The following is a 9,828-nucleotide window of genomic DNA, read 5'->3' as shown; positions in this document are numbered from 1 at the left end:
TATCTTAAGATATTCCCCACACAGGAAGGCCTGGGATACTGGACTACCAAAAAAAGCAAAAATTCTACTATAGTTCCTGTTTCTTGCAACTAAATTAGCCCTGACATAGCCCCCAGAGAAAGGCTATAACCTAAGACCAAGTCAAAACACAGAATGTAAAATTCTGTTCTGTCTCAGGACATTTAATAAGCTTTTTTTTTTTAATTTTTATTTATTTTTTTTTTTTAAGATTTTATTTATTTATTTGACAGAGAAAGACACAGCGAGAGAGGGAACACAAATGGGGAGTGGGAGAGGGAGAAGCAGACCCCCCGCCGAGGAGGGAGCCCGATGCGGGACTCCAGGATCATGGCCCAAGCCGAAGGCAGTCGCTCAACCAACTGAGCCACCCAGGCGCCCTTTTTTTTTTTTTTTTAAAGATTTTTTATTTATTTATTTGAGAGAGAGAGAGAGCACAAGAGGGGGGAGTGGGAGAGGGAGAAGCAGACTCCCCGCCAAGCAGGGAGCCCGATGAGGGACTCGATCCCGGGACTCCAGGATCATGACCTGAGCCGAAGGCAGTCGCTTAACCGACTGAGCCACCCAGGCGCCCGACATTTAATAAGCTTTAACTGGGCACAATGCCAGGGTGTTGAAGACCCAAACGTGAGGCCAAAAAAAAAATTTCTTGGCTTAATGATCCTTATGGTCTAGGTGGGGAGACAAAAAATATAAAAAAGAATTTTCAAAATAAGATAGCATATGCCAGGGGCCAAAAAGTGCTCATGGGAGGGCTCCTGGGTGGCTCAGTCATTAAGCATCTGCCTTCGGCTCAGGTCATGATCCCTGGTCAGGGTACTGGGATTGAGCCCCGCTTCAGGCTCCCTGCTCCGTGGGAAGCCTGCTTCTCCCTCTCCCACTCCCCCTGCTTGTGTTCCCTCTCTCACTGTGTGTCTCTCTCTCAAATAAATAAAATCTTAAAAAAAAAAAAGTGCTCATGGGAAACAGATCAATATAGTGCTTAAAACCTTTGCTCTAGAACTAGACTGCCTAAATTTGAATCTTGCCTCCATCCCTTGCTAGGGGCAAAACCCTAGAAACATTAGTTTCTCTGGGCCTCAATTTCCTCATTTGTAAAAATGTGGGTAATAAACATACCTACAGTGTAGAGTTCCAGTGAAGACTAAACTAAGGTACTCCATGTAAAACCCTTCCTACTATGCCTGGCCAACACATAGTAAGCACTAACACTGGTAGGCTAAGTTAATAGCTACTGTATTTTATCAGTATCAATTGATGCCACCAGTTGTAAAATACGTCATTATTTTATGAATTATAATGAAAGAAAATCACTTCTAATCAAACTCTGATACAATGCTTTTCTCTAAATTAGACTTTTTCTACACAATCTCATCCTCCACTCCATCAGGAATGTTGGTGATACAGCATTGCTTAAAAGAATGGTCCCTGGAGTGCCTGGTTGGCTCAGTCAGGAGAGCATGCCACTCTTGATCTTGGGGTTGTGAGGTCAAGCCCAATGTTGGGTGTAGAGATTCCCTAAAAAAAATAAAATATTTTGGGGTGCCTGGGTGGTGTAGTCGGTTAAGCATCTGACTCTCAGTTTCAGCTCAGGTAGTGATATCAGGGTCGTGAGATCCAGCCCCACATTGGACCCACTAGGAGTCTGCTAGAGACTCTCTGTCTCCCTCTCCTGCCCCTCCCACACCGTGCCCCCAAAATAAATAAATAAATCTTTTAAAAAATCAAATAAAATATTAAAAAAAAAAGAGTGCTACCAATTATCTCTGGGATTATCTACCAAATTACTGGCATCCATTTTGTAAGTCATTCTAAACATTAATTACACTCAACATATGTGGTACCAATAATGCATTTAACTCAGCTGAACAGCTCTGGCCATATTTACAGTTACCCAGATAATTACATCTCTGTCATAACTGCCACCTGACTGATGGTGATTGCAGACACATCCTGATTTTACAGATGTCAATATGTGAAAAAACGTGTCTTATAATTCATAAAATTATTAGGATTTATAAAAATTTTAAGAGATTCCGAAAACTATAAGAGCTCAAACTCCGCAGTTTTATAAAATGAAAGGACAAAAAGGAATAGCTTTGACAGATGTTTGCAATGAATCATCTTTGTTACTGTAAACTTGTAGAAAACTGTTAAAATTGTTACTATAGTGAATACTAAAAGGAAAGTATTTTCAGAACTGCCAGGCCAAACCAATGTGCAAAGTTTTCTCAGAATCCAAGAACTGTAAGAGGGGAAGGGAATCACACAAGACTTGAGTCCATCCCATCTACATCATCCCTGACATTGAAAGGTCACCACCTCATTTTTTTAAATTCCTGCAGTAATAGTAAACTCACAACTTTCAAAGGAAGTTTATCTCTGGGAAATTCTGCTTAAATTTCTTGCATATATTTAAAAACAACAACAACCACCACCAAAACATATTTCCTGTGCCATCCACTTCTTGGCCTAAGTCCTACCCTTTAGGACTACACTCTCAAACATAATCACTCTTCGTTCCACCTGTGGCCTGCCCCACCCACAGCCCCCACACTGTGCCTTCTCTTTTCCAAGGTCCATCAATTTTGAGGGTCAACAATTTGAGCTGAGCTCAGCTGTATGGCTCTTCTACTGGTCTTACCTGGAATCATTATGCATCATTTGGCAGCTTGACTGTTGCTGGGTGGTCTAAAATGGGCCCACTCACATGTCTAGTGTTTGTCCTGGCTGTCAGCTCCATGTCTCTCCACATGCTCTCTTGTCCCCAAGGAGTCTAGACTACTTTACCACTAGTGTCAGGACAACAAGAGAGTGAGAGCAGATGCTACACGGCCTCTTAAGATCCAGCCTAAGAATTCCCACAATTTTGTTTTGCCACATTCCATTGGCCAAAACGAAAAACAGGCCAGCTCAGATTAGAACTAGATACATAGACTCCACTTCTTGTTGGGAGCCACAATACAAAGTCACAAATACAAAGGGGTGTGCATACCAGGAGGTGCTTAGCATTTGACTTGCATTATCTCACCTACTTTCCTCAACAACCTATTGAGTAGGCACTATTATTATGTCATATGAGATATGAGTATGGCTGATAGACTGAACAGGTGGGATTCACAAGTTATAATTGGGAAGAAAAAAAAAAACTGTCTTTCTTTTCTCCCCTTTCCATTCAAACCAGTTCTTCAGGGATGAAATCTTAGGCAAGTCCTGTGACTTTTCTGGTCACTCAGATAATAAAAAGTCTAGGCTTCTAAAACAGTCTTAGTTCAATAATTAAAATGTCCAGTCCCATGTAATAGGTTGACTTCCAACTTCCCATTCTACAATTGTCATAGCACTATTGATTCAAGCAAGAATCAACAATGGTTGCTAAACATAATTGGTGGAAGTTTGATGAGGAAAAAGGAAATTTATATTGTCTCAATATATCTTCCTTCAAAATAGTTATTCATTGGGCGCCTGGGTGGCTCAGTTGGTTAAGCGACTGCCTTCGGCTCAGGTCATGATCCCAGAGTCCTGGGATCGAGTCCCACATCAGGCTCCCGACTCAGCCGGGAGCCTGCTTCTCCCTCTGACCCTCTCCTCTCTCATGCTGTTTCTCTCTCGCTCGCTCTCTAATAAATAAATAAATAAAATCTTTAAAAAAAAATAGTTATTCATTACAAATGGGAAGATTAGGGGCGCCTGGGTGGCTCAGTCAGTTAAGGGTCTGCCTTCAACTCTGGTCATGGTCCTGGGGTCCTGGGATCAAGCCCCGCATCAGGCTTCCTGCTCGGCAGAGAGTCTGCTCCTCCCCCTGCTTGTGCTCTCTCTCACTCTCTCATTCGCAGCTCTCTTTCTCTCTCTCAAATAAATAAAATCTTTTTTTAAAAAAATGGGAAAATTATAACTTTATGGTAGAGAAATCTGGCAGACACCATATTATCCAAGCAATCAAAGTTAACATGAGAGGTTCCTGGCTGACTTAGTTGGAGCATTCAACTCCTGATCTCAGCGTCGTGAGTTCAAGCCCCACATCTGGCCTGAAGCATATTTAAAAAGAAGGGAAAAAAAAGTTAACATGAGTAATGGAGCAAACTGACACCATGTAACCTTTTTATTTATTTATTTATTTTAAGATTTTATTTATTTGCGAGAGAGAGAATGAGAGGCAGAGAGCATGAGAGGGAGGAGGGTCAGAGGGAGAAGCAGACTCCCTGCCGAGCAGGGAGCCCGATGCGGGACTCGATCCCGGGACTCCAGGATCATGACCTGAGCCGAAGGCAGTCGCTCAACCATCTGAGCCACCCAGGCGCCCCACCATGTAACCTCTTGATGTAAAGCGTTAAGAAGAACACATAGTCAATCATGAAATATTCCCACTAAAAATGCAAAATTTGAATCCAGTCATAGGAAACATCTAATAAACTCATATTAAGAGATGTTCTACAAAATAAATGGCCTATAATCTTAAAAATACCGAAGTCGTAAAGGACAAAAATGGCTGAAGAACTGTCCAGATTAAAGGAGAATAAAGACACATGACACTAAATGTAATGCATGAGGGGGACCCCACTTCAGGGTCAGGACCTCACAGGATACCTAGAGTGACAGTTCTTTCCAAGTATGCTATTCTAATTCCCAGACTTCCCCTCAGGATAGGGGTGTGGTCAGCTAAGAGTTGGGAAACCAATGTTCAACCACCTCCTCTTCAACTTCTAATTTGGTGATCTTACCCATCACTTTGGAATTCGGGATAGTTTATAATCATTTTGGGGGGGACTCATTCACAGTGGCAACAAGAAGAGTCCTATTTTAACATTTTATTCCATGAGGAAACTAAGGCTTTAAAAGTTTAAATAACTTGTCCTAGGTCATAGATAATAAAAAGGAGAGTTGAAATTCCAAAATTAGTGTCTTAAATGTATGCGTACAAATTTCACATTGGTAGATTTAACCCGTTGCTCTGGGCAGTTGTGTCTTCTTAGATCCTGATTAGGTTACTTAAGGAATTTGCTCTACTTCTTGTTAATCAAGCACTGACTGTTGATGCGCCTTACATACATTGCCTCAGTTTACTTTTTATAACTATCATTTAACAGATGAGAAAATTAAGGTTCAGAGAAGTTAAATGTCATGCCCAAGATCTGAGAGCTAGTAAGGTATAAAGCCCAGATTGAAAGCCACCTGTATCTTAACTCCAAGCCCATGCCCGTAGCCACGATGCTTTCACCTCCCATACTCACTGTATAAATTTATTTCCAGCTTTTACCTTGCCTCTTTGACAAAGGATTTGAAACAATATTTAGTTAAATGCAAGGATGCATATCAGCCACAAAGTGCAAAGGAATGAAACACTCAACCCAGAAGTGGGAGGGGCAGTAGCTAATTGAGATGATGATGGAGGTTAAGGAGAGAATGATTACACCAAAACAAAACAAAAACAAAACAAAACTTAATAAAGGGAAGAAACTCAAAATGAGTACAAAAGGTTCTGAGTTTCCTGGAAGTGAAGGCAGGAAGGAAAATCACCATGAATCACACAGTTTTCACGATAAGGAAAAGAAGAAATGGCAACATTCTCACCAGATCATAAGGAAGTATGCCTCTTACTGCATAACAAACCGCCCTAAAACTTAGTGGTTTTAAACAACAACCAGCTAATTATGGCCCACTTATGATCCCATGGGTCAACTGGGCTCATCAGCTGGATGGTTTTGTGTTCCGCATCTGGGAGCTCAAACTGCCTGGAGAGGTTCTAGAGGACACTCACAATTGTGGCACACTGGTAGAGAGTTGGGAGAATTGCTCAGCTGGAATAGGAGGGCTGGGCCTCTCTATCCATGCGGTTTCTGGGCCTCTGTCTCTTCCTCTCCACGTAGCCTTCTCCACTTGGTCTCTTCATATTGCTTCTTCAGCAGGGTAGCTGGACTTCTGACATGAGTTTTGAGTTCCCAAAAGTGAGCATTCCAAGAAAGCAGAAGTGGAAGCTACCAGTCTTTTTAAACAGTAGGCCTAGAATTGACACAATGTCACTTTTGCCACATTTTATTTTTTAAAACAAGTCACAGGCCTGCCAGATTCCTTGTAGGAGGGACTACTACACAAGGGTCTGAATATCAGGAAGCATGATTTATTGGAGTCTTCTTTGGAGAACAGCTACCACAAAAAGAGATCAACTTTTTTCCTAGCACTTTACTATGAAATTATTACATGTATTTTTATAAAAGTGTTATAGAAAATACAAAGGTATGCTACGTTTGACCATGACTTTTTTTTTTTAAGATTTTTTTTTAAATTTATTTGACAGAGAGAGACACAGTGAGAGAGGGAACACAAGCAGGGGGAGTGGGAGAGGGAGAAGCAGGCTTCCCACAGAGCAGGGAGCCCGATGTGGGGCTCGATCCCGGGACCCTGGGATCATGACCTGAGCCGAAGGCAGACGCTTAATGACTGAGCCACCCAGGCGCCCCTCTTTTTTTTTTTTTGTAATGTGACAAAGTCAAAATATAATGTAAAATTAGAGAAAAGGTATTTCTGAGGAAACCCAGGGTAATACATTGCAAACATATTGCTTAATGATAACTTGAATTGAAATAGGGGTAAAAAAGAATTTATAGAAATAGAAATAAATAGAAATTTAGAGAAATAAACATTTCTCTTGGGTTATCCCACTTGAATACCTACTGCTTTAGCAGGGAATATTTTTTGCAGGCACAATATATCTAATAACTCAAAACCTAGGATGACTATACCAATGTTCTCCAGCCAAAAGATCATTAGAAACATACCAATGCTGAACAATATTAAATGATATCAGGAAACAGAGACAATTACATGATTTGTTATCTTAATAAGCCTTACCTAGATGTAGGAAAGAGGCTAAAGCTAAAATGAGGCTAAAGCTGGAATGCTAAAGAAGCAACTCATATTTTTCCAGGACAGGGAGACGTTTGGTCATTTTCATGATTCTGGACAATGTACTGTATGTGTTTTGTCTGTGTTCAAACAGGTGTCCATCATAATCACAGAGCAGCCTTGTCTGATATGGGGGTTCTGTGAAGTTATTTATGTTAATAGGAGAGCATCAAGGTGTGGCTGTGAGTGCCAAGCCAGGTCATAACATCACCAGCTGATAGTACCAAACCAGCACACAGATATTAGGGGCTCTTTTCCTCTGTCTCAAGTGTAATAGCAAGTAAAAAAGAAAGAGGAAATAATCTTAATTCCTACTTGTAGGGGACTGCTAGAATAAGTTAGGGTATTGTGCATCCATATAATGGAATACTGTGCAACCATTAAAATGATGCAATGGAAAACTGTTTAATCACATATAAAGATGTTCGGAATACACTGTTAAGTGAAAAGACTGATTACAAATCAGTATTTATAGTGTAATTACAGTTTGGTAAGCTATATATACACCTGCATAGAAAAAAGACTAAGAGAATATGAACAGCAATTTTAGAATTGGCATATCTGGGAGCACCCGGCTGGTTCAGTTGTAGGAGCATGAAACTCTTGATCTTGGGGTCGTGGGTTTGAGCCCCATGTTGGGTGTAGAGATTACTTAAATAAAACTTAAAAAAAAAAGAAGAAATAAATAAAATTGGCATATCTGGTTGCTGAGATTATAGGCAATTTTTTTGCCTGCTAATCTATATTTCCCAAAGTTTCTCAATAGGATGTATTACTTTTACAATGAGAAAGGAGTGTTTTGTTTTTTTTTTTAAAGATTTTATTTATTTTATTTGACAGAGAGAGAGAGAGAGAGAGCACAAGCAGGCAGAGTGGCAGGCAGAGGGAGAGGGAGAAGCAGGCTCTCCACTGAGCAGGGAGCCGGACGTGGGACTCGATCCCAGAATCCCAGGATCATGACCTGAGCTGAAGGCAGCCACTTAACCGACTGAGCCACCCAGGCGCCCCCGTGTTGTTTTTTTAAGTAGGCTCCACACCCAGCATGGAGCCCAATGAACTCATGACCCTGAGATCAAGACCTGAGCTGAGATGAAGAGTTGGATGCTTAACCAACTGAGCCACTCAGGTGCCCCTGTTGCTGTTGTTTTAACAAGGCTCACAACATGAATGAAAACCCAAGCAGAGATTCATGAGGAGACTGAAAGGATATTCAAGGGCTTAAGCCACTAGAATGTATGGAGCAAGATTTACATTTCAATGTGCAAATTAAGGATACTGACTTGCATTTCTCTGCAGATAAGGGTAAAAGAAAGAAATATCTTTGGATTAACTCAAAAGGATTGGCTCAGAGTCCTAGATTTCTACATCATTAAGCAAAGAATAAGTGATAAATTACTGTCTGCCAAATACTGTTCTAAGCATTTTGCATGTATTAAATCGACCAATCTTCACAATAACCCAAAACATAAGTACTATTATGATTCCCATTTTACAGATGAGAAAACTCAAAGAGATCAGTCAAGTAATTTTCCCAATGTGCTATAGCTAACAAGCAGTAAAGAGAAATTTGAATCCAGACCTTCCGTTTCTAGAGTCTGTGCTCTTTACTTTTGCTTGAAAAATGAAGGCAGACATTTGCAACCATGTAGATGGAACTAGAGGGTATTATGCTAAGTGAAATAAGTCTATCAGAGAAAGACAATTATCATATGATCTCACTGATATGCAGAATTTAAGAAACAAGGCAGAGGATCATAGGGGAAGAGATGGAAAAATGAAACAAGACGAAACCAGAGAGGGAGACAAACCATAAGAGACTCTTAATCTTAGGAAACAAACTGAGGGTTGCTGGAGTGGAGGGGGGTGGGGGGGATAGGGTGTCTGGGTGATGGACATTGGGGAGGGTATGTGTTGCGGTGAACGGTGGGTGTTGCGTAAGACTGATGAGTCACAGGGCGCCTGGGTGGCTCAGTTGTTAAGCGTCTGCCTTCGGCTTAGGTCATGATCCCAGGGTCCTGGGATCGAGCCCCGCATGAGGCTCCCTGCTCAGCAGGAAGCCTGCTTCTCCCTCTCCCACTCCCTCTGCTTGTGTTCCCTCTCTCTGTCAAATAAATAAAAAAAAGAAAAAAAAAAAGAAGAGTGTGAACAACAACAACAAAAAAGACTTCCTTTTTAGTAAGCCTGGCTGGCTCTGTCAGCAGAGCATGCTACTCTCAGTCTCAGAGGGTCGTGGGTTCTATCCCCAAGATGGGCATAAAATTTACTTTACAGAAAAAAAAAAAGACTTTCTATTTCATTTCTTTTCATTTTTTCTTTTTGAGCTCCACTTTGTATCTTCTATATTTGTGATGACCTTGACTTGTATTTATTCTCAACAATCCAAATTAAAAAATAATCTGTAATATATTCAGATTTTACACAACTTAAATATATTTTCATTTTAAAAGTTAAAATACAGGGGCGCCTGGGTGGCTCAGTCAGTTAAGTGTCTGACTTCAGCTCAGGTCATGATCTCAGGGTCCTGGGATAGAGGCCCAAACCCTGTGTTGTTGTTGAGCCCAGCTCCTTAGTCGGGGAGGAAGTCTGCTTCTCCCTCTTCCTCTGCCCCTCCCCCCAACTTGTGCGCTCTCTCTCTCTCTCAAATAAATAAATAAAATCTTTAAAAAGAAAGTTAAAATACATGTAAAAGTAAAAATTAAAATGAAATATCATATACTATTTTCAAAAAAGTCTTTTTTCTTCTAAAGTATCCAAAATTATTTATTATATTAAAATACAACATAAATTATAATTAATAGATATTAGAGTATTCAGCCAAAATTGTTTAAATAAAGCTGAATTTTAAATTCAGTTTTCTGAAAATTTAACTAAACTTTTAACATATTTTTATGAAAGTAAAGCTATTCA

The sequence above is a fragment of the Neomonachus schauinslandi genome, chromosome 12 (assembly GCF_002201575.2).
Source record: "Neomonachus schauinslandi chromosome 12, ASM220157v2, whole genome shotgun sequence".
NCBI lineage: Eukaryota > Metazoa > Chordata > Mammalia > Carnivora > Phocidae > Neomonachus > Neomonachus schauinslandi.
Note: the sequence above shows the minus strand (reverse complement) of the source record.